Source organism: Nycticebus coucang, chromosome 19 (assembly GCF_027406575.1).
Source record: "Nycticebus coucang isolate mNycCou1 chromosome 19, mNycCou1.pri, whole genome shotgun sequence".
Classification (NCBI taxonomy): Eukaryota; Metazoa; Chordata; class Mammalia; order Primates; family Lorisidae; genus Nycticebus; species Nycticebus coucang.
In genome coordinates this window covers 38,064,265-38,090,961 of record NC_069798.1, presented here as the reverse complement: position 1 = coordinate 38,090,961, position 26,697 = coordinate 38,064,265, and the positions used below count along the sequence as shown (strand labels likewise).

At 38.6% G+C, this 26,697-nt stretch overlaps 1 protein-coding gene and 1 pseudogene across 1 annotated transcript in view; both read left to right on the top strand.

The window, feature by feature from the left end:
• Positions 1-26,697, top strand: part of RIT2 (Ras like without CAAX 2) — a 552,485-nt gene that overhangs the window by 356,316 nt on the left and 169,472 nt on the right. The window lies entirely within an intron of this gene.
• LOC128572109 (dnaJ homolog subfamily C member 21-like) lies at positions 2,991-12,417 on the top strand (annotated as a pseudogene).

Here is a 26,697-nt window from a genome sequence, read left to right as displayed (position 1 = left end):
GAATAGGGGGAAGGGTGAAAGGGAGTGGAGGGAGGGTGGAGGTGGGTAGAGGGAGGGGGGTTGATGGGATTACACCTGCAGTGCATCTCACAAGGGTATATGTGAAATTTAGTAAATGTGGAAAGTAAATGTCTTAGCACAATAACTAAGAAAATGCCAGGAAGTCTATGTTAACCAGTGTGATGAAAATGTATCAAACGGTCTATGAAACTAGTGTATGGTGCCCCATGATCACCTTAATGTGCACAGCTATGGTTTAATAAAAAGAAAAAGAAAAAAAAAAGAGAATTCTCAGAGAACAGATTGTTTCCCAGTAGATTTGATGCTTAAGGTAGTGTCTGAAAAAACAATCAGGAATTACTGTAGTGAAAATAAAGCATAAGAATAGTTCTTCAAGAGGAAATATGTTCCCTGTTACAAAGATGAGAATGTATTCAGAAATATTAAAGAGATATAATCCAATAATAATTGATAACTAAAACAGTGCCAGGTGCACTAAAATCATTTAATCAATATGTGATTATTCACTACATGGGAGGACAGTGAAATAATCAAGGGTAATATTAACGTTTGGGGGTAGGGATTTTTAGTGGATATGCCTGCCCTTCATTGCCATAAAAACCTAAGAACAGTGAAGGGCAGATGGTGAATTCAATTTGAATGCCTTGAATTTGAGAGACCTGAAAATATCAGCATTAAGAATTTGGGTATATGGGATGGTAAGTCAGTAAAACTATCTTGCTGATAATACAGATTTAATAGTAATTGACATATTTAAAACAATTGGGAAAATGAGAATGAAAGAGATTGCTCAGGGATTATGTGTAGAGAAAAAGAGTTGATGATGAAACTCTTTAAGACAGTAAAAATTAAAGACCAAAATTAAAAGAGATTAAAGAGACTAGCCAGTAGGTAACCTTTGAAAATGGTCATATAAAAAGTAAGATAAAATTCTAAATGAGGGCCAGGCATGGTGGCTCACTCTTGTAATTCCAACTATGGGAGACCAAGTTGGGAGGAACCCTTGAAGATTAATGTTTGAGACCAACCTGGGCAACAAAGCAACACCTCATCTTTACAATAAAAATTAAAAGCATTACCTAAGCATGGTGGGACTCACCTGTTGTCCTAGCTACTCAGGAGGCTGAGGTAGGAGATCATTTGAGTCCAAGAGTTGGCAGTTGCAGTGAGTTATGATTATGCCACTGCTCTGGGTGACAGAGCAAGATTCCATCTCTTAAAAGTCAGGAACCAGCAGTTAGATATTGTTTTACATCCTCCACTTTTCCTTTTACAGTAGTATATAAATACAAGGTGCTTATGAGTGAGGAAAGAAATGAATCAATGAACTAATTGGTAGAGGCAACAACAAAAATATTACCTAACCTTGTTACATTGATCCACCTTTTTTATTCAGATGATGCAAAAATTCCAGCCAAATGATACTGCTATTAGAACAACTTCCCTGACCATTCTAAAGTTATTTTTTTCTTTCTTACATCTGTAGAGCAATTTGATACTTTATACTGTGGTGTGCTTATCATTTTAAAAACACTTATTACTATGGAATCCTGTTCAATCTCAACAAAAAGCCAATCATGTATTTAAGAATCTTAATTTTGCCTGTTGCTTGTTTTAGAAGCTAGCATTACAGAATATAAGAGACTATGTGTTTTGGAAGCAAAATAAAACAAAAGCAACAAAAACAGGAAAGGTGGAAGATTTCTCAAAAGTTGAAATAGTGTCCATCACATCTTATTTCAAGAAACAGTAATAGGCATACATGAAAAATTCAAAGGTAGACTGAGGGGAGACAAGATGGCGGACTGAAGCCAGCTTTCAACAAAGGCTCCCGTCCAGAAGGAGAGTTAAGGGACAGGAATTTAGTAAGTATCCTGGTGGACTTGAGCCCCACCAAGAGAGAAGGCTGAAGAACGCACATCAACACCGCTGAGGCAAGTTGTGATCACAAGGACGCAAACAAAAGGTACAAAATCCACCACCAAGCGGACGGGAGTCCCCCTCCCCCATGAGACCGGCTCATGAGCCCCACAATTGAACAAGCGGGCAGAAATTAAAGGCCCTCCCACTACACTCCACAGGAGAGACCTTCTAAAAACTGGACCTACCTCCCCTACTGGGGTGCCGTGGCGTTCTCCTGCCGGACATAGGGCTGAATAAAACTTTGGGAATCCTTTGCCGGCAACCCTGAATCCCCGGCGCTCCCCTCCCGCCCACTGAGGTCTGGAGGCCTGTCCCCCAGGACTTCGGATCCTTGGGTGATTTCTCAAGGGGAGTGGACAGTCCCCGAGTTGCGACTGGTCAGCATTGACTCTGAGGCGCGCCGAGTGAGGAGAGGGCACCGGGCTGAGGGGGAGTCACGCCTCGCGGCACTTCCCTGCGGTGCAGTGCACCAACCCTCCCCAGGCATACGGGGCCCAAGACTGAATCAGACTCTGGCCTCCCCGCTGAGAGCTGAGAACCCCTACTCTCACTCCGGGTCTGAGGGCCTATCCCCCAGGAGTTCGGCTCCTTGGGTGATTTCTCGAGGGGAGTGCACAGAAATGCCCCTTAATGATATAATGGTGCTGGTTACCATCTGTTAGCACCCTCAAGGCTTTGCCATGAAATTTTATTCTTTAAATTGTCATTAAACACTGAAGACAGCTATTAAAATACAAAGTATACCTTAACACAATAAAATGGTAGCAGGTCATAACCTGCAGTTCTCATACAGTTCTCTCTCATTTATAGTTCAATACATTTAGCTGAATTAGTTAATGAGGCTCCTTGCTGTTGCTTTATCATTCATGAACGTGACGCTAAGACTTAGAAATGTCAGTTTTAGTCACCCCGCATGGCTGTCTCCGCTGCCACTGCACTTGCTGGCTGGGCAGTTGCGGGTGGCAGGCTTCAGCTGGGAGGGAGGACCACAGTCTCAGGCCCGCCCCGGGCCCCTGCCCAACTCTGGCCCACTTCCTGGCCCAGAGATGAAGTGTCACTACCAGGCGCTGGGGGTGCGGTGCGACGCCAGCAACCAGGAGCTCAAGAAGGCCTATCCAAAGCTGGCCCTGAAATGGCACCCAGATAAAAATCTAGATAATGCTGCAGAAGCGCGGAACAATTTAAATTAATCCAAGCAGTATATGACATGTTGAGTGACTCTCAGGAAAAAGCATGGTATGATCATCATAGAGAGGCTCTACTTAGAGGTTCATTGGGAACCTCAAGCATGGAACAATTTAAATTAATCCAAGCAGTATATGACGTGTTCAGTGACTCTCAGGAAAAAGCATGGCATGATCATCATAGAGAGGCTCTACTTAGAGGTTCATTGGTCTTGATGGAGAATATCAAGGTGATAGCTTAGATTTGCTTTACTATTTCACTGTAACCTGTTAGTCTGGCTATGGAGATGACGAAAAGGGCTTCTATACAGTGTATCATAATTTTGTTGAAATGATTGCAAAGGAAGAACTAGAATCTGTGTTAGAGGAGGATATTGAGGATTTCCCAACTTTTGGAGACTCCCAGAGTGACTATGATACAGTAGTCCATAATTTCTATGCATATTGGCAGAGTTTCTGCACTCAGAAGAATTTTTCTTGGAAGGAAGAGTACAATACACAACAAGCTTCAAACTGCTGGGAAAAAACAAACCATGGAAAAAGAAAAAAAAAAGATTCAGTACAAAGCAAGGAAAGAGAAGAATGAGCTGGTCCGTCAGCTGGTAGCTTTCATTTGTAAAAGAAATAAAAGAGTACAGGCATATCAGAAACTTGAGGAAGAACAGAAAGTGGAGAAGGCAAGAAAGGTGAAGGAGATGAGGCAGCAGAAGCAGAATCAGGGAAAACTGGCAGAGCAGTTCAGAGAACAGAGTGGATGCCTGTGGCCAACTTGGGGAAGGAGCTCAGAGAGATGGAAGCACAGTATGAAAAGGAGTTTGGAGATGGAGTGGATGAAAATGAAACAGAGGAGGAGGGGCAATATGGCCAACTAGATGCATCCTTCGACATAGGTTCCTGTCCAGATAGAAAGATAATGTCCAGAGGGTATCCAATTGAGCTGAAGGCAGGAAGCCCAGCTGAGAGAAGAGAGATAACTACAGGTCGCCCTTGCTGAGGCAAGCTGCGAATCCAAGACAACAATCTCCAGGTACAAAACTCAACCAAAAGGAAAAATGCCTGACCACTCCCCAAAGATAGCTGTGAAGTTCTTTTTTCTTTTCCTTTCACTCTTTGTTTGCTCTTATGGGATTTCTACAGGCAAGTAGTGAACTGAGGATCTCTTGTCTCAACCCACGGGTGAGAGCAGTAAGAAGTGGGGACTACTTCCTCCAGAGGGACCCTGCCCTGAACATCCTCTTACCAGGCAGAAAAATTGAACTTACATTTTCCTTGCCATTCAGAACTTTCAGTCCACCCTTCCCCCCCTAACCAGATAAATCAGATCCCTAACCCCCTCAGAGGCTGAGGGAAGAGGCTCATGAGCAGCACCCCATCCACAGCCTGCCTGACTGAGTACCCTGCCCCCTACCCAGTCAGTCCCCCTCACTCCCTGTCTCTAAGCCTCACTGTGCCCCTGGGGCCCTCCCTGCCTCTGTGCCACACCCCACCCACCCAGAGACCTTTGAGGCCACGCTGCACCCCACCCGCTTGGACCGCCGAAGCCCTGCACCATGCCACTCTCATCCAGAGACCACTGAAGCTGCGTTCAGCACCTTCCCTGCCTCCGCACCAGGTCCCCACCCAACCAGAATTGCTAGTGGAGTAGTGTTCTTGCTGAAGTCACCAGGTGCTAGATACTGCCAGAATCCATGCAGTGTACCCCACCCTGCTACCAGATCTGTGTGCAGCATGCTTCTAGAGCTGCTTCTACAGCCAGAATTCTCTGGCTTTGGCAGTGGTAGTGGAACTGTGCAGGGGCACTTCCTATAAAGATCCAGCAACAATAGAGTGATCACGCTGCAATCTAATCTTGGAGAAACACCCCCCCCCAACTCTGTGCACTGCCAGAGGAAACCAGAAGTCACTCTATAAGGATACTGATGCTGCAGAGCGGCAGGGGCAAAGGCACGGTGGCTGAGGGAGATACACATTTGCAGGCCTGGTACCCCCAGGATTAGACTGTGCCCAAGTGGAACAACCAAGGCAGGCCTCAGCTCCCCCATCTGGCTGGTAGCTGAGGGCAGTGGCTGGGCCTTGGGGGCTTTGACCTTCCCCTGAGTCTGACAGGCACTAAGCCCTGGCACTTCACATTATTGGAGGAAACAGGACTGCAGCCCTGCGGGGTCACCAGTGATTAGGTGTGAAAAAAGGAACAAAGTGGAGAAAGAGATTCAGCCCCTTGGTCCTACTGTGCTACTGGGAAGGTCTTTCTGACTCCGTAGAGCACCTGAGAGTTTGTACTGACAGAGTCAACTGGTTCAGAACCCCTAACATGGGACAATCACCCAACGATCCTCTAGGGTGATACCCTGGTTGTGTAGTAATAGGAAGGGTTGATTTTCCCATTCCAGTTGTTGTCTGAGGAGGTGGGGTTTCTTAATTGCTTGTATTTCTTCACAGCTAAGACTTCACCAGAGTCCCTGGTACACCAGGATCGGACAAGAACCAGTTGAATACAAGACTGAGTCACCTAACCCCACCAAACCAAGCAGGTTTCCCCAGCCTCAGACTAATACTGTAAAGGACCTTTGCAAAGCTAAAGGAGAAAAAGCTGCAGTCAGCAGTCCCAGATCCTTAAAAAAAGGGTTAGTTAACCACAACCCCAGGAAACCCCAATCCAATCTCATCTTACTGGACCACCTAGCCAACAGTGAAAAACAATCATGAGGCTGAATCAGCGTAAAAACTCTGGCAATATGAACAATCAGAGTAGATCAACTTCCCCAAGAAACAGCAAATCAGATACAGCAGAAGATCCTATTCACGAACAAATGGCTGAGATGACAGAAATCGAGTTCAGAATTTGGATAGCAAATAAGATCAGCAATATGGAGGAAATGATGAAATTAGAATTTAAAGCAGAAATTCAAAAGATGTCTCAAGAATTTAACAAATTTAAAGACAAAATGACCAAAGATTTTGACACATTAAAGCAATAATTTGCAGCCCTCAAAGATCTAAAAAATACAGTAGAATCCCTCAGGAAAAGAATGGAGCAGGCCGAAGAAAGGATCTCTGATATTGAAGACAAAGCTTTTGAATGCTCCCACTCAAAGAGGAAAAAAAGTAGAGAACAAAAATGGATCATTCTCTCAGAGAGCTCTGGGATAATTAGAAGAGGTCTAATATTTGCATTATAGGAATATCTAAAAGTGATGAGGTTGCTGCAAAGGATACAGACACTTTACTTCATAAAATAATTAAAGAGAATTTTCCAGACATGCCCAGAGTTATTGAAATTCAGATAGCAGACTGTTTCAGAACACCAGCATGACTCAACATGAATAAAATTTCTCATAGACACATTATAATTAATTTTGTTAAAGTTAATATGCAGGCGAAAATTCAGAAAGCTGTAAGATGTAAGAAAATGATTACATACAAGGGGAACAGCATTAGAATGACTGCAGATCTCTCATTGAAACCTTTCAAGCTAGAAGAACTTTAATCTCCTTAAACAAAATAACTTTCAATCCGGGATCTTGTATCCAGCTAAACTGAGTTTCATCTATGATGGAGAAATTAAATACGTTAATGACATTCACATGTTGAAGAAATTTGCCATAAATAAACCAGCTCTTCAGGAAATTCTCAGACTTATCCTCCATAATGAACAACACAATCCTCCACCACCAAAGTAAAATCAATCAGAAACTTTTGATAAAATTCTATCTTCCATAGTTGCAAAAGGATTAAAAATGTCCACTGGACTTTCAAAAAACTTGATAACCAAACTCTGTCAGGTTTATCATTACTCTAAATTAACATGAATGGCTTAAATTGCCCTCCAAGGAGGCACAGGTTGGCTGACTGAATACAAAAACTCAGGCCAGACATCTGCTGCATTCAAGAATCTCACCTTACCTTAAAAGATAAACATAGACTCAGGGTGATGGGATGGTTATCTATAATTCAGGCAAATGGAAATAAAAAAAAAAGCAGATGTTGCAATTTTTTTCACAGATACAATAGGCTTTAAACCAATCAAAGTAAGAAAAGACAATGATGGTCACTTCTTATTTGTTAAGGGCAACACTCAACATGATGAGATTTCAATTATCAACATCTATGCATCCAACCAGAATGCCCCTCAATTTATAAGAGAAACTCTAACTGACACGAGCAATTTGATTTTCCCCAGCACCATAATTGTTGGAGAATTTAACACTCCTCTGGCAATGTTGGATAGATCCTCAAAAAAGAAACTAAGCAAAAAATTTTTAGAATTAAACTTAACCGTTCAAAATTTGCATCTAATAGACATCTATAGAACATTTCATCCTAACAAAACTGAATACACATTCTTCTCATCAGCCCATGGATCATCCTCCAAAACTAATCGCATCTTAGGTCACAAGTCTAACCTCAGTAAATTTAAAAGAATAGAAATCATTCCTTGTATTTTCTTGGACCACCACGGAATGAAAGTTGAACTCAGTAACAACAGGAATCTCCACACACATACAAAAACATGGAAAATAAATGCCTTATGCTGAATGATAGCTGGGTCATAGATGAGATTAAGAAGGAAATTACCAAATTTTTGGAACAAAACAATAATGAAGAAAGGAACTATCAGAGAACCTCTGGGATACAGCAAAGGCAGTCCTAAGAAGAAAATTTATAGCATCGCAAGCCTTCCTCAAGAGAACAGAAAGAGAGAAAGTCAATAACTCAATGGGTCATCTCAAGCAACTAGAAAAGGAAGACCTTTCCACCCTAAACCCAGCAGAAAAAAGGAAATAACTAAAATTAGAGCATAACTTAATGAAATTGAAAACAAAAGAATCAAACAGTTGGTTTTTGAAAAGGTCAATAAAATAGATAAACCATTGCCTAACCTAACCAGAAGTAGAAGAGTAATATCCCTAATTTCATTAATCAGAAATGATAAAGGCCAAATAACAATGGACTCCTCAGAAAAATCAGCAAATCCTTAATGAATACTACATAAAACTCTACTCTCAGAAGTATGCAAATCTGAAGGAAATAGATCAACACTTAGAAACATGTCACCCTCCCAGACTTAGCCAGAAAGAAATGGAAATGTTGAACAAGCCTATAACAAGCTCTGAAATAGCATCAACTATAAGAAATCTCCCCAAAAAGAAAAGCCCAGGACCAAATGGCTTCACATCGGAATTCTACCAAACTTTTAAAGAGGAACTGGTACCTATATTACTTAATCTTTTCCAAAACATAGAAAAAGAAGGAATACATACCAACTCATTCTATGAAGCAAATATCACCCTGATACCCAAAACAGGAAAAGACCCAACAAGAAAAGAAAATTATAGACCAACATCTCTAATGAATATTGATGCAAAAATATTCAATAAGATCCTAGCAAACAGAATCCAACAACACATCAAACAAATTATAGACCATGACCAGGTGGGTTTCATTCCAGGGTCCCAAAGATGATTCAATATACATAAATCCGTAAATATAATACATCACATAAACAAATTAAAAAACAAAGACCATATGATTCTACCAATTGATGCAGAAAAAGTTTTGACAATATTTAGCATCCTTTCTTGATCAGAACGCTTAAGAAAATAGGTATAGAAGGAACATTTCTTAAACTGATAGAGGCAATCTATAGCAAACCCACAGCCAAAATCATAGTGAATGGAATAAAATTGAAATCATTTCCGCTCAGATCAGGAACCAGGCAAGGATGTCCACTGTCTCCACTGCTTTTTAACATTGAAATGGAAGTCTTAGCCACTGCAATCAGGCAAGAGAAGGCAATCAAGGGGATCCAAATAGGACTAGAGGAGATCAAATTATCACTCTTCGCAGATGATATGATTATATATCTGGAAAAACCCAGGGAATCAACTACAAAACTTCTAGAAGTGATCAAGGAATATAGTAATGTCTCAGGATACAAAATTAACACTCATAAATCTGTAGCCTTTATATACACCAACAATAGTCAAGGGGGGAAAATAGTCAAAGATTCTATTCCCTTTACAATAGTGCCAAAGAAGATGAAATATCTGGGAGTGTATCTCACTAAGAACGTGAAAGATCTCTATAAAGAGAACTATGAAACTCTAAGAAAAGAAATAGCTAAAGATGTTAACAAATGGAAAAATATACCATGCTCATGGCTGGGAAGAAATGTTAAAATGTCTATACTACCTAAAGCAATTTACAGATTTAATGAGATCCCTATTAAAGCACCTCTCACATATTTTAAAGAACTGGAAAAATTACTACTTCATTTTATATGGAAACAGAAAAAAACTCAAATAGCCAAGGCATTACTCTGAAATAAAAAAAAATCAGGAGGAATCACACTTCCAGACTTCAGACTACATTATAAATCGATAGTCATCAAAACATCATGGTACTGGCACAAAAATAGAGAGGTAGGTGTTTGGAACAGAATTGAAGACCAAGAGGTGAACCCAGACACTTATCGCCATTTGGTTTTTAATAAGCCTATCAAATATATAAATTGGGGAAAAGATTCCCTATTCAATATATGGTGCTGGGTGAATTGGCTGGCGACTGGTAGAAGACTGAAATTGGACCCACACCTTTCTCCTCTAATAAAAATTGACTCTCACTGGTTAAAGGACTTAAACTTAAGACATGAAAATATAAATCTTCTTAGAGAGAGTGCAGGGGAAACACTTTCGAAAATTGGCCTGGGAGAATACTTCATGAGGAAGACACCCCAGGCAATTGAAGCAACATCAAAAATACATTACTGGGATCTGATCAAATTAAAAGGTTCTGCACTGCCAAGAACCATTAAGTAAAGCAAATAGATAGCCCTCAGAATGGGAGAGGATTTTTGCATGTTATACTACTGACAAAGGTCTCATAACCAAAATCCACAGAGAACTCAAACTTATTACTGAGCGAAAAACAAGTGATCCCATTTCATTGTGGGCAAGAGACATGAACAGAAGCTTCACTGGAGAAGACAGGCGCATGGCCTACAGACACATGAAAAAATGCTCATCATATTTAATCATCAGAGAAATGCAAACTACTCTGAGATACCATCTAACTCCAGTAAGAGTAGCCCACATCACAAAATCCCAAAACAACAGATGTTAGCATGGATGTGAAGAAAAGGGAACACTTCTGCACTGCTGATGCGAATGCAAGCTTGTAAGTTCCTTTTGGAAGGAAGTTTGAAGAACACTCAGGGATCTAAATGTAGACCTGCCGTTTGATCCTGCAATTCCTCTTCTATGTGTATATCCAAAGGACCAAAAATAATTTGGCAATAAAGATATTTGCACCAGATTGTTCATTGCAGCTCAATTCATAATTGCCAAGTCGTGGAAGAAGCCCAAGTGCCCATCGACCCATGAATGGATTAATAAATTGTGGTATATGTATACCATGGAATACTATGCAGCAGTAAAAAAAAATGGAGACTTTACCTCCTTTATGTTTACTTGGATGGAGCTGGAAAATATCTTCTTAGCAAAGTATCTCAGGAATGAAAAAAAAAAAGTATCCAATGTACTCAGTAGTAATGCGAAACCAATTTATAATAACTCACACTTGCATATGAAAAATGAAACACAACTTTAGGCCATGATGGAGGAGGGAAGTGGAGGGAAGGGGGTGGAAGGGGGAGCACACCTATGGAGGACATTGCAAGTACAAGTTGGATCTATCATGTGTAAAACACAAATGGCCTAATGCTATCAATGGGTAAATGAGATGAAAGCTATGCTGATTAGTATGATGTAAGTACTCTAATTTGTACAAATAATCAACACACTGAAATGGTCATAAATGTATTTATGATCTATGTACAAAAGACTTAATAAATACCATGGAATACTATGCAGCCTTAAAGAAAGATGGAGACTTTACCTCTTTCATGTTTACATGGATGGAGCTGGAACATATTCTTCTTAGTAAAGTATCCCAAGAATGGAAGAAAAAATACCCAATGTACACAGCCCTACTATGAAACTAATTTGGGACTCTCACATGAAAGCTATAACCCAGCTACATCTTAACAATAGGGGGAAGTGGGAAAGGGGGGGGTGGGTAGAGGGAGGGGAATCGGTGGGATCACACCTGTGGTGCATATTACAGGGGTATTTGCGAAACTTGGTAAATGTAGAATGTAAATGTTTTGGCACAGTAACTGAGATAACGCCGGAAAGGATATGTTAACCACTGTGATAAAAATGTGTCAAATGGTTTATGAAGTGAGTATATGATGCCCCATAATCATATCATTGTATACAGTTATGATTTAATAAAAAAATTAAAAAAAAAATAAAAAAAATAAAAGATTAGTGGTTGGTGTAGGTTAGGCATGAGAAAAATGTGTTACTATAAATGGATGCATAAAGGAGGTTTGGGTGCTTATGCACCTGGTTTATATCATCATTACAGTAGTGGTTCCATCAATTTATGCATGTGTTAAATAACGTAGACCTATGCAACAACAACAAAAAAATAACACAACTTTATGCCATGATAATTTTTAAAAACAAAGTTTTAAAATAAAAGATTGTTTGATTAAAAAAAAAGGAAAGAAAGAAAATGAAACAGAGGAACATGGACTCAAGGATGGACAGGATGCTGAGTTTTATGACGACCTGTACTGCTTAGTGCGTGACAAATCTTTCAAGATGGAAAAGGCCACAAAGCATCATGAGAAGTCCAAGAAACATCGGGAAATGGTTACCTTGTTAAAATAACAGTTGGAGGAGGAGGAAGAAAATTTTTCAGGACCTCAATTTGATGAAAATCCATTGAATAACAATTTTGAGGAAGAAATGGAAGATGCACCAAAGCAAAAGCTTTCTAAAAAACAGCAGAAAAAGAAACAGAAGCCAGCAGAGGATTATGATGACAATTTCAATGAAAATGGAACTGGAGAAAGAGTAAAGATTGACCCAGAAGATCCTAACTTAAATCAAGACAATGCCAAAGAATCGGAAACTAGTTCCCAAGAAAATGCTAGTGTCACAGAGACCATTAAGTCACGTGATGATGCAAAAAGTGAAGCTAAAAGTGTTCCTAAACCCAAAAGAAAGAAAACAGAAGATATGGAAAATACTGTCAAAGTACCTAGTGAACCACAGACAGTGAGCGATGTCCTTATCAGCTGTACAACCTGCCATAGGGAATTTCTATCTCAGAATAAACTTTTTGAACATCTGAAAGTCATGCAAGAACACCTTCGTCATCATCTTTAAACAGTGTAACAAGTAGTCAAAGCAAGAAGGCAAAATGTAAAAACAGATAGAAATTCTGCCTACACATTTTCTTTCTTTCTATCTTTTTTTTTTTTTTTTTTACTATCTGGATTTTGAAACCAAAAAACTGAACTGAAATCATCCAAAAAGTTAATATTTCAGTGATCTGCAATTTATTGCATTGTGGAAGATCATTTTTTACTTATAAAAGCATTTTTTTTGTTTAGTATATATTTTAAACATTTCATTAGTGATTGAATTCTACTTTTGCCATCTGAATTGACTTGAATGCCTCGGAACAGGGAAATATTGTAAAGTGTGTATTCTTGATTGCTGCTGGTTTATGTGGACAGAAATGTACAAGGAGAATTAAATTATTTTAACACATAAAAAATAAGAAAAGGCCAGTTTTGACCTTTTTCTTCGTTTCTAGTCCTATAGAAGGTAGTAAGAAAGGATGTAATGAAGTTAGCATATGGTAATTCACAGATAAATGTCCTAGTGAACTTGTATACATGATACAATAATAATAAGACTATGAACAGTTGAATTGATGTGGTTAAATATGGGGTTTCGGACAAACTGAAGTAATGGGAATCTTACCTGGTGTTCAGGCTCTGGGGCTTCTTCCTCACTTCCACCATTTATTTGCTTCTCAGAGACATTGTTGAGAGACAGGGAGTTGAGCTGAATCAGAATGGAAATGAAAATCTATTTCCAAGTACTTTCCTTTTCACAGACATGCCCCCTTTTATGATCGCATACCCTCTTCCACTATATTGCCTCTGCCTTTATACTTTATAAAGTATAGTAAAGTAAATTAAGAAAACTCAATTTTATTTTGATACTTTCTTGTAAGAAGTTTATAATGACTTGAAACACATTGGTGATACTTCTAGTAATGCTTCCTTATTGATACAAAAATAATAAAAAATATTTGGGATATATAATGAATTGATGTTGAATTATCACAATTGAGACTGCTTTTCTACAAGTAAGAAGCTACTCTATTTTCTTAAACTCTAATTACATATGAGCCAGAAACTCGTCACTGTCACAAACTGAGATTATGTTAAATATAGCAATTGAATCTATCATTTAGGCTAAATTAATAAATGCTATTTTCTCTGAATTCCTATGACTGTCATGAGTATTTATATTCCAACTTTTTCATGTTGAAGCATAAAAACTGAAATAAATACAGAATCTTACACCTACACAGGTTACAGGTATTGTAGCATCCATGTTCTTACCTATAACTTTATATTTTCATGTTCCTGCTTCTGACTTTGAACTATTATTATAATTTTTATTTTTCTTTTGTAACAGAAGTTCTAGGAATCTGAGGGTTGACTCATAGATCTGTATCTCACTCAGCTATTAAAATCTGTGTACATGTTTGATAATTGTAACTGATTATATGAGTTTTCCAGCAGGAGTTCAAAAATTTGTCTCCCAAATTCTTATCTGTGTGTTCAAAAATAGGTTACAACAAATGCTTACAGAAAAATTCTGGGTTTTGGGCGGCGCCTGTGGCTCAGTGAGTAGGGCGCCGGCCCCATATGCCGAGGGTGGCGGGGTCAAACCCAGCCCCAGCCAAAACTGCAACAAAAAATAGCCGGGCATTGTGGCGGGCTCCTGTAGTCCCAGCTGCTCGGGAGCAAGAGAATTGCATAAGCCCAAGAGCTAGAGGTTGCTGTGAGCCGTGTGACGCCACGGCACTCTACCTGAGGGTGGTACAGTGAGACTCTGTCTCTACAAAAAAAAAAAAAAGAAAGAAAAATTCTGGGTTTCTACTCTTATTAAAGTACTAAGTTAATTTTATGCCAAGGAACTTTATTTTCAAGTGCTAAGAACTATAGTTAAGTATAGTATACACTATATTTAAAGGAAACAACCTATTATGTCTCTACTTTCCCTTCTTTCATGTAACTGGTAGCTTATTACATTTCTTGGTCCCTGAACTGTTTCATAAAGTGAGTAATTCATTAAATAATTTTTTCTTTTTTTAAGAGACAGAGTCTCACTTTGTTACCCTTGGTAAAGCACCATGGTGTAACAGCTCACAGCAACCTCCAGCTCTTGGGCTTAGGTAATTCTTTTGCCTCAGCCCTCCCAAGTAGCTGGAACTACAGGTGCCCACCACAATGCCTGGATATTTTTTGTTGCAGTTTAGCTGGGGCTGGGTTTGAACCCACAACCCTTGTATATTGGACCAGTGCCCTACTCACTGAGCCACAGGCACCACCCTAAAAAACTTTTTCAAAAAACAAATTATTCTCTAAACATTTACTCTATCTCTGTAATTATGTTGTGACTCCCTGAGGGTAAGAACCATGTCTTATATTCTTTGGTTTCCCACTTTCTATAGTCCAAATTTAGTACAAATTTTAGTACAATACATATGTTTTTATAGTTTTCTTACTTAACACAAATCCAAATTCTCCAATTAGTAGGTCAAAGAATAAGATAATGTAACTTTTGTTTGACTGCTGGAGCCATTGTATTGTTTGCATTATATCCCTATAGCTATTTAGGATCTTTAAGACAGTAAGTAAATAATAAATCATCAGAAAGTGAAAAATCATGCATGATTATGAAGGAAAGCAAATGAGAAGCAAATTTCACCTCACCTTCCCAACCAGCACAGCAAATGAGAAGCAAATTTCACGTCACCTTCCCGACCAGCACAGGGCAAGAGCATTCCTGCATGTGGCTTTTTTGAGCCACCTGCTTTACCCAGATTTGTTGTTAATGTGAGTCCTTATATCTTCTTGAGGGGACTTTATAGTAACTGTGAACTCAAATTGGCCTTCATAACTGAAAAAAAAAAAAATAATTGTCTTTCCGTGCATATTCTTCTGTCCATGGGACCAGCCATACACTTGAAAAATACTGATAATAAGGAAAATAGCCAAATCACTTGTTCTAGGAAATATTTGCTCCTGAAAGATAGGACTGTGACTCAACTAAAATAGCTTCATATGAAGGCTAACAGCTTGCTCATCAAAATTTACATTAAGACTTTGACCTTACTGTATCCATCAATCCAATACTATCCAGTACAATCCAATTTTGAATAATCCCCCCCAATTACTCTGTCTGCAAGACCCACCTTAAAAATCACATAGCCATGGCCCCTAATCCTACAATGACCCTCCTCTTAAATCCCCTAATTGAGATGGTACTGAGTATATACAGATGATATTCTCCCTTACTGCAGTAGGCATAAAAAAACTTTGATTTACCTTATCAACACGTTTTTAAGGTAAAATTTCAGGGGACTCAACAGTCAACAACTATCTAAACTGGGTAATAGGACATCAGTCATTAGAATTACATATTACACATATTCTCATTTGTAAAAACCATCCAAATATTTTGCAATGCTAAGACAGGTCTACACCAAATGTTATTTTATGAGATTTCAAAATAGTTTTTCCATTTTTCTGGTAAGAAAGCTGAGAGAGTTTGCTTTTGTTTGAGGTTAGTTTGTTGTACAGAAACTTTTCTTCATCAGGGAATAGCTCTCCACTTTTCTGACAATTTTATTTAAACATTAGCACCTTTAAATTTAGAAGAGATTAAGAAGTAAATTTTTATTCCAGAAGCACTTGGAAAGGGCAGAATGGTCACTCAAGATATAAAATTGTAAGAGAGGTTAACCATCTCTGCATATTGCTATAATTCACTAACGTATATAACAAAATAAAATTCTGTGATAACTCACTTTTTCCCACAAAACCTGTAATGGGAACAGAAAATGGAATAAATTCATCTATTCACTTGACCCAGCATGTAAGTAGAAAGGGGAGGGATGCCACAGATTACACTTTCTAAAAGTCACCATTGACTTGTAATCTCATGGTTTCCCTTAGATTACTTAGCCATGTATCTTTTATAAATCTTACCTCTCTCACATTTTCAAAAATTCACAAAGTCTATTCCAAATTATAGATCATAGTTATTGAGTTTAATCTAGGGAAACATATTGAAGCCTATTTTTTCTATTTATAGCATACAGCTTTCTAGTTTGCTTTGGAGTCATTAATTATACAAAAGACTACAAAAGGAGGATGACAGGAAAATGTTTGAAAAATACTGAACTACACATTGATATCTAGTCTAGCTGAATTATAGAACCGATAAGATTTGAGTATTTGTAAAAGGAGTCAGCATGTAATTTCTGCCTTTATTGAGAGTAATATCAGGGGAACACGACAAATGTCATAGTGCTGTGACTTCACTTTGAATTTTGTTTTTGAAAGAATTTAAGATGCATTCTCATTATTTATTCTTTAATTTTTTGGTATATATATGCAAATATTTTGTAAAACCATATGGACATGTGATTTCTCTTATGGGAATCTTAATTAATACCTCATATTCTTTTTATGTGTTTTAGGTCTATTCATATTTTCTGTTTCTTCTCAGATACTGACAGTGGTATAATTCTTCCCATATACTTGTGTTTTTTATTTAATTTATTGGAACAAAATTGTTCAGAAGATTCCCTTTTAACTATTGTTTTTGAAAAGTCACTAGCAATGACCTTTCTATCCTTATTTTATTTTTTCAATTTTCTCTCTTTTTTTCCATCAGTGTAGCTAAAGGCTTATTAACGTTGTTGATCTTTCAGAGAGATAACTTTTAGTTTTGCTTTTTTCTCTTTTTTTTCTGTTTTATTTTTGTTATAACATTTATTTTTTTTTCTTTCACAGCAATACATTTTTTTAATTTTGATCTTTGGGACATCAGAAATTCTTTTATTATTATTATTATTAAATAATAGCTGTATACATTAATGCAATCATGGGGTAACATACACTTGTTTTATATACCATTTGAAATATTCTCATCACACTGGTTAAAATAGCCTTCCTGGCATTGTCTTAGTTATTGTGTTAAGACATTTATATTCTACATTTAGTAAGTTTCACATGTACCCTTGTAAGATGCACCATAGGTGTGATCCCACCAATCACCCTCCCTTGGCCCATCCTTCCCCCTCCCCTCCCCACCTCTCACCCATATTCTTAGGTTATAACTGGGTTATGGCTATCATATTCTTAGGTTACAACTGAGTTAGAGCTTTCATATGAAAGCCATAAATTAGTTTCACAGTAGAGCTGAGTATATTGGATACATTTTCTTCCATTCCTGAGATACTTTACTAAGAATGATATGTTCCAGCTCCATCCATGTAAACATGAAAGAGGTAAAGTCTCTATCTTTCTTTAAGGCTGCATAACATTCCATGATGTGCATATACCACAATTCATTAATCTATTCGTGGATCGATGGGCACTTGGGCTTTTTCCATGACTTAGCAATTATGAATTGGGCTGCAAAAAACATTCTGGTTCAAATATCTTTGTTATAATGTGAGTTTTGGACTTCTGGGTATATACCTAGTAGAAGAATTATAGGAATGAATGAATGGCAGGTCTATTTTTAGATTTCCAAGTGTTCCCCAAACATCTTTCAAAAAGGAATGTATTAGTTTGCATTCCCACCAGCAGTGTAGAAGTGTTCCCTTTTTTCCACATCCAGGCCAACATCTCTGGTCTTGGGATTTTGTGATATGGGCCAATCTTACTGGAGTTATATGGTATCTCAAAGTAGTTTTGATTTGAATTTCTCTGATGATTAAAGATGATGAGCATTTTTTCATATGTCTGTAGGCTGCACACCTGACTTCCTCAGAGAAGTTTCCCTTCAAATCCCTTGCCCAGCCTGCAATGGGATCACTTGTTCTTTTCTTGCTTATAATTTGATCTCTCTGTGGATTCTGGTTATTAAACCTTTGTCAGAGACATAAACTGAGAATATCTTCTCACATTCTGAGGGCTGTTCGCTTGCTTTACTTACTGTGTTCTTGGCTGTGCAGAAGCTATTTAGTTTGATCAGGTCCCAGTAGTGTATTATTGAAGCTGCTTCAATTGCCCGAGGGGTCGTCCTCATAAAATACTCACCCAGACCAATTTCTTCAAGGGTTTTCCCTGCACACTCTTCTGGTATTTTTATAGTTTCATGTCTTAAGTTTAAATCTTTTATCCAGTGACAGTTCATCTTAGTTAATGGTGAAAGGGGTGGGTCCAGTTTCAGTCTTCTACAGGTTGCCAGCTAGTTCACCCAGCACCATTTGTTAAATAGGAAATCTTTTCCCCACTGAATGTTTTTAATTGGCTTGTCAAAGATTAAATACAGTAAGTAGCTGGATTCATCTCTTGGTTCTCTATTCTGTTCTAGACATCTACTTCTCTGTTTTTGTGCCAATACCATGCTCTTTTGATCACTATCGATTTGTAGTATAATCTGAGGTCTGGTAGCATGATTCCTCCTGTTTTGTTTTAACTTCTGAGTAATGTCTTGGCTATTTGAGTTTTTTTCTGATTCCATATAAAACCAAGTATTATTTTTACAAGATCTTTAAAATTTGACAGTGGAGCTTTAATAGGGATTGGGTTAAAATTATATATTTCTTTGGATAGTATAGACATTTTAACAATGTTGATTCTTCCCAGCCATGAGCATGGTATGTTTTTCCATTTGTTAACATTTTCAGCTATTTCTTTCCTTAGAGTTTCGTAGTTCTCTTTATAGAGATCTTTCACATCTTTTGTTAGATAAACTCCAAATATTTCATCTTCTTTTCTAAAGTCCAGTGGACATTTTTCATCCTTTCACCACTGTGGAAATTAGTTTGATGAGAAGTTTCTGAGTGAGTTTACTTTTGTATTAGAGGATTGTGCTGGTCATTATGAAGGTTAGGTCTGAGAATATCCTGAAGAGCTGGTTTGGTTATAGCAAATTTCTTCAACATGTGAATGACATTAAAGTATTTAATTTCTTGGTGATTCAAACAAGATGGCAGCCGAGTAACAGATTCCCTGCAACTGGGCACAGTGTGTCTGGGGACATCAGACTCCAGGCATTTCTGGCTGGTGGAATCTGCCTATAATCATCCCTTTGAGGACACAGGGAGTCAGCAAGGGACTTCTGGACCCCAAGAGGACAAAAACAGTGGAAAACTGGCAAGTGGTTGTGTGTGCTCGATCGACCTAATCCTGCCAGCAGCCATAAGTACAAGCAGCAGTGAGACTGCAAACTGGAAAGGCTTTACCTGTGAACTGTTTCAGTGTTTTTGGATTTGGCACTCAGTTGAACTGCCTTGGGGAGAGCTTGAGCATGAGTGTGGAGAACTTTCCTCATTGTCCATGGCCCCAGACTGAGCCACTGAGCAGGATGGAGCTAATAGTGTTCGGCTGTGGGCCACAGGGAGCCATTGTGAGAGAACTGCCCCGGCAAGCTCCACCCTCAAGGTCACAGAGCAAGGATCGGGTGGGAGCTAGTAACCTAGTAACTGAGCAGCCTAAAAGGCAAGGATTGTGCTACCTTAAACCTTTAACCCTCAGGGGAAGAGTGCAACCAGTTTTGGCACACTGGAGCCTTGCGCTGTTGCACCGGGTAGAGTGCCGTGGCATTACAGTGCATACCAATTTCAAACCCTGGGCTTGGCACCACCCTGACTTCCATAAGAGATGTGCCAAGACCCCCGACTCGTGACCCACATGCACTGGCCTCCACATGCCCTGACCAGGAACTGCAGGGGCCGCACAACCCTGCATCTTCCCTCCTGTACCCTCCATGTCTCCACAACGGCCTGCTTATATGGCCAGGGACTCTGGCAGCCTCGTGCCCTGCAGAGCCCTCCTTGCCACTGTGCAGAGCCCTTCTCCTGGCCAGAGATAGCTGGAGACTTGGGTTCTCTGTGCCAAATCACTGGGTGCCAGGCATGCCAGAACCCAGCGTGCCACCTCCCGCCCTGTTGCTGAATCCAGGTGTATCATGCTCAAGAGATGCTTCCACAACCAGAAATCCCTGGAGGGGGCACCCCAGAGGAACTACACAGGCTGACTCCCTACAAAGATCCAGCTAATATAGAGTGATCCTGCTTTGGGGTCTAATCTTCGAGAGACACTTCCCCAACTCTGAGATGGCCAGAGGCAACAGTGAAAAACAATTTTGAGGTGAAATCAACAGAGAAACTCTGGCCAAGTATCAATGGGGCAAAACAGCACAAGATCCCATGCACAAACAAATAGCTGAGATGTCAGAAATCGAATTCAGAATCTGGATAGCAAATGAGATCAAATTAGAATTCCAAAAGATATCTCAAGAATTCAACAAATTCAAAGACCAAATGACCAAAGATTTTGTCATATTGAGACAAGAAGTTGAAGCCCTCAAAGATCTGAGAAACATAGTCGAATCCCTCAATAACAGAATGGAGCAAGCAGAAGAAAGGATTTCTGACATTGAACACAAAGCTTTTGAATGCTCCCAAACTCTAAGAGAGAAAGAGAAATGGAGGGCAAAAACAGATAACTATCTAAGAGAGCTCTGAGACAATTCAAAGAAAAACAATATTCGTCTTATAGGGATCCCCAAAAGTGAAAAGTGAATTCACAAGGCACAGAGTGTCTTCTCCGTGAGATTATAAAGGAGAACTTTCCAGACATGCCAAGAGATTCTGAAATTCAGATACCAGATGGTTTCAGAAATCCAGCAGAACTCAACCCAAATAAGATATCCCCCAGACATATCATAATCAATTTCACTAAAGTTAATATGAAGGAGAAAATTCTGAAAGCAGCCAGATGAAAGAAAACCATCACCTACAAGGGCAAGAATATCAGAAAACTGCAGACTCTCTGCTGAAACCTTTCAAACTAGAAGATGATGGTCATCAAATTTTTATGTCCAAAAACAAAATAACTTTCGACCTAGGATCCTGGACCCAGCTAAACTGAGTTTCATTTATCATGGAGAAATTAAATACTTAAATGACATTTACATGTTGAAGAAATTTGCCATAACTAAACCAGCTCTCCAGGATATTCTCAGACCTATCCTCCATAATCCAGTGTAATCCTCTACCACAAAAGTAAACCTAACCAGAAAATTTTGATCAAATTCCAACTTCCACAGTCGCAAAAGGATTAACAATGTACACCAGACTCTCGAAAGGCTTATCAATATTCTCAATTAATGTGAATGGTTTAAATTGTCCTCTAAAGAGGCACAGGTTGGCTGACTGGATACAAAAACCAGATATATGCTCCATCCAAGAATCTTATCTTACATTAAAAGACAAATATAGACTCAAGGTGAAGGGATGGTCATCTATACTCCAGGCAAATGGAAAGGAAAAAAAAAGCAGGCATGACAATCCTATTTGCAGACACAATAGGCTTTAAACCAACCAAAATAAGGAAAGATAAGGATGGATACTTCATATTTGTTAAAGGTAATACTCAATATGATGAGATTTCAATTATTAATATTCATACAGCCAACCAGAACACACTGCAATTTATAAGAGAAACTGTAATGGACATGAACAACTTGATTTCGTCCAGTTTTATAGTAGTTGGAGATTTTAACACCACTATAGCAGTGCTGAATAGATCCTCCAAAAAGAAGCTAAGCAAAGAAATTTTAGAGCTAAAATTGACCATTCAACATATGGATTTAACAGACATCTACAGAACATTTCATCCCAACAAAACTGAATACATATTCTTCTCATCACCCCAAGGAACATACTCCAAAATTGACCACATGCTAGGCCACACACAACCTCAGCAAATTTTTAAAAATAGAAATTATTCCTTGCATCTTCTCAGACCGTCATAGAATAAAAGTGGAACTCAGTAACAACAGGAAACTGCATACACATACAAAAACATGGAAGCTAAACAACTTATGCTGAAGGATAGATGGCTCATAGACGAGATTAAGAAGGAAATCACCAAATTTTTGGAACAAAATAACAATCATGACATGAATTACTAGAACTTCTGGGATACTGCAAAGGCAGTCCGAAGAGGGAAATTTAGAGCACTGCAATCATTCCTCAAGAAAACGGAAAGAGAGGAAGCTAATCACTTAATGAAACATCTCAAGCAACTGGAGAAGGAAGAACACTCCAACCCCAAACCCAGCAGAAGAAAAGAAATAACCAAAATAAGAGCAGAATTAAATGAAATTGAAAACAAAAGAATTATACAACAGATCAATAAATCCAAAAGTTGGTTTTTTGAAAAGATCAATAAAATTGATAATCCTTGGGCCAACCTAACCAGGAAAGAAAGAGTAAAATCTCTAATTTCATCAATCAGAAATGGTAACAATGAAATAATAACAGTCCCCTCAGAAATTCATAAATATTCTTAACAAATACTACAAGAAACTCTACTCTCAGAAATATGAAAATCTTAAAGAAATTGACCAATACCTGGAAGTACGCCACCTACCAAGACTTAGCCAGAATGAAGTGGAAATGTTGAACAGGCCTATATCAAGTTTTGAAATAGCATTAACTATACACAATCTTCCTAAAAAGAAAAGCCCAGGAACAAATGGCTGTACGTCAGCATTCTACCAAACCTTTAAAGAGGAACTAGTATCTATATTACCAAACCTCTTCCAAAATATAGAAAAAGAAGGAATATTCCCCAACACATTCTATGAAGCAAACATCACCTTGATCCCCAAACCAGGGAATGACCCAAGAAGAAAAGAAAATTATAGACCAATATCACTAATGAATATTGATACTAAAATACACAACAAGATCCTAACAAACAGAATCCAACAACACATCAAAAAAAAAATTATACACTAAGACCAACTGAGATTTATCCCAGGATATCAAGGCTTTTCAATATACGTAAATCTATAAATGTACTTCAGCACATAAACAAACTAAAGAATAAGGACCATATGATTTTTTCAATTGATGCAGAAAAAGCTTTTGATAATATCCAGCATACCTTCATGATTGGAACACTTAAGAAAATTTGTATAGAAGGGACATTTCTTAAACTGTTAGAGGCCATCTTCAGCAAACCCACAACCAATATCGTATTGAATGGAGTTAAACTGAAATCATTTCCACTTAGATCAGGAACCAGGCAAGGTTGCCCAATGTCTCCATTGCTCTTTAACATTGTCATGGAAGTTTTAGCCATTGCAATTAGGGAAGAAAAGGCGATCAAGAGTATCCACATAGGGTCAGAAAAGATCAAACTTTACTCTTCACATATGATATGATCGTATATCTGGAAAACACTAGGGATTCTACCACAAAACTTTGAGAAGTGATCAAGGAATACAGAAATATCTCAGGCTACAAAATCAACACCCATTAATCTGTAGCCTTTATATATACCAACAATAACCAAGCCGAAAAAACAGTCAAGAACTCTATTCCTTTCACATAGTGCCAAAGAAGATGAAATATTTGGGAGTATACCTAACAAAGGACGTGAAAGATCTCTGCAAAGAGAACTATGAAACTTTAAGAAAAGAAATAGCTGTAGATGTTAACAAATGGAAAAACATACCATGCTCATGGCTGGGAAGAATCAACATTGTTAAAATGTCTATACTACCCAAAGCAATATATAATTTTAATGCAATTCCTAGTAAAGCTCCATTGTCATATTTTAAAGATCTTGAAAAAAATAACACTTCTTTTTATATAGAATCAGAAAAAAACTCGAATAACCAAAACATTACTCAGCAATAAAAACACACACTAAGAGAAATCACGTTTCCAGACCTGAGACTATACTATAAATCAATAGTGATCAAAACAGCATGGCATTGGCACAAAAACGGAGAAGTACATGTCTGGAACAGAATAGAGAACCAAGAGATGAATCCAGCTACTTACCGTTATTTGATCTTTCACAAGCCAATTAAAAACATTCAGGTGGGAAAAGATTCCCTATTTGACAGATGGTGCTGGGTGTACGGGCTGGCAACCTGTAGAAGATTGAAACTGGACCCACACCTTTCACCATTAACTAAGATAGACTCTCAGTGGATAAAAGATTTAAATTTAAGACATGAAACTATAAAAATACTTGAAGAAAGTACAGGGAATACTCTTTAAGGAATCGGCCTGGGTGAATACTTTATGAGGAGCATTACCCAGGCAATTGAAGCAGTATCAAAAATACACTACTGGGGGCAGCGCCTGTGGCTCAGTGAGCAGGGCGCTGGCCCCATATACCGGGTGGTGTGTTCAAACCCAGCCCCGGCCAAACTGCAACAAAAAAATAGCAGGGCGTTGTGGCAGGCGCCTGTAGTCCCAGCTACTTGGGAGGCTGAGGCAGGAGAATCGCCTAAGCCCAGGAGTTGGTAGTTGCTGTGAGCTGTGTGAGGCCATGTCACTCTACTGAGGGCAATAAAGTGAAACTCTGTCTCTACAAAAAAGGTAAAAAAAAAAAAAAATTCACTACTGGGACCTGAACAAACTAAAACGCTTCTGCACAGCCAAGAACATAGTAAATAAAGCAAGCAGACAGGCCTCAGAATGGGAGAAAATATTTGCAGGTTATACCTCTGATAAAAGTGTAATAACCAGAATCCACAGAGAACTCAAACATATTAGCAAGAAAAGAACAGGTGATTCCATTTCAGGGTGGGCGAGGGACTTGAAGAAAAACTTCTCTAAAGAAGACTATTGCATGATCTACAAACACATGAAAAAAATCTCATCATCCTTAATCATCAGAGAAATGCAAATCGAAACTACTTTGAGAGATCACCTAACCTCAGTAAGAGTAGCCCACATAATAAAATCCCCAAACCAGCAATGTTGGCATAGATGTGGAGAAAAGGGCATACTTCTACACTGCTGGTGGGAATGCACACTAATACGTTCCTTCTGAAAGGATGTTTGGAGAATACTTAGAGATCTAAAAATAGACCTCCCATTTGATCCTATAATTCCTTTACTAGGTTTATTCCCAGAAGACCAAAAATCACAATATAACAAAGACATCTGTACTAGAATATTTATTGCAGCCCAATTCATAATTGCTAAGTCATGGAAGAAGCCTATGTGCCCATCGACCCACAAATGGACTAGCAAATTGTTGTACATGTATACCATGGAACATTATGCCACCTTAAAGAAAGATGGAGACTGTACTTCTTTCATGTTTACATGAATGGAGCTGGAACATATTCTTCTTAGCAAAGTATCTCAGGAATGGAAGAAAAAGTATCCAATGTACTCATCCCTACTATGAAGCTGAATTATAGCTTTCACATGAAGGCTATAACCCAACTATAGCACAAGACTATTAGGAAAGGGCTAAGGAAGGGAAAGGGAGGGGGGAGGTTAGAGTGGAGGGAGGGTAATGGGTGGGGCCACACCTACGGTGCATCTTAGAATGGGTACAGGCGAAACTTACTAAAGGCAGAATACAAATGTCTGCATACAATAACTAAGAAAGTGCCATGAAGGCTACATTGAACAGTTTGATGAGAATATTTCAGATTGTATATGAAACTGGATATGATTTTCTCATGTCTGGCTGCTTCCAGAATTTTCTCCTTCATATTAACTTTAGTTAAGTTAATTTTGATGTACCTGGGGGGTGTCTTTTTCTGGTTGAGTCCTGCTGGGATTCTGAAACTGTCTGCTATCTGAATTTCAGAATCTCTTGGCAGGTCTGGAAAATTCTTTTACAATTTCATGGAGATTAGCCTCTGTGTCTTGCAAAGCCACTTTATTGCTTTCAGGGATTCCAATGAGGTGGATATTAACCTTCTTCGAATTATCCCAGAGCTCTCTGATAGAATGATTCATTTTTGCTCTCCATTTCTCTTTCTCTTTGAGAGTTTGGGAGCCTTCAAAGCCTTCAACATCAGAAATCCTTTCTTCTGCTTGCTCCACTCTGTTACTGAGTTATTGTACTGTATTTTTCAGATCTTTGAGGGCTGTAAATTCTTGCTTGAATGTTTCTTCGGTGGTTTTGTCTGAGACAACTTTTGAATTGCTCCTCGAATTTCTAATTCCAACTTTTCCTCCATTCTATTAATCTTGTTTGCAATCCAAAGTCTAATTAGATTTCTGACATCTCAGCCATCTGTTTATGAATGGGATCTTCAGTTACGTCTCCCATGTCTTTCCTTATGTGGGGGGGTTGATCTACTCTGGTTATTCATGGTACCAGAGTTTTTCTGCTGATTCCATCCCATGATTATTTTACACCATTTGACTAGATTAGTAGATAAGTAAAAGTTGGGTTCGGGGCTCTAGGAATAATGATTAACCAGGCCTTTGCCCCAAAGCTGGGACAGTTGTCTGTATTTTTTTTTCCATGGAGCTTTGCCATGGACCTGTACAGTGCTATGTCCTGAAAAACTGGGGACCTGCTTGGTGTGGTGGGGCTAAGTGTCTCTGTCTTGTATTCAGCTGGTTTTTGTCCAACCCTATTGAATCAGTAATTCTGTGTTGAAGT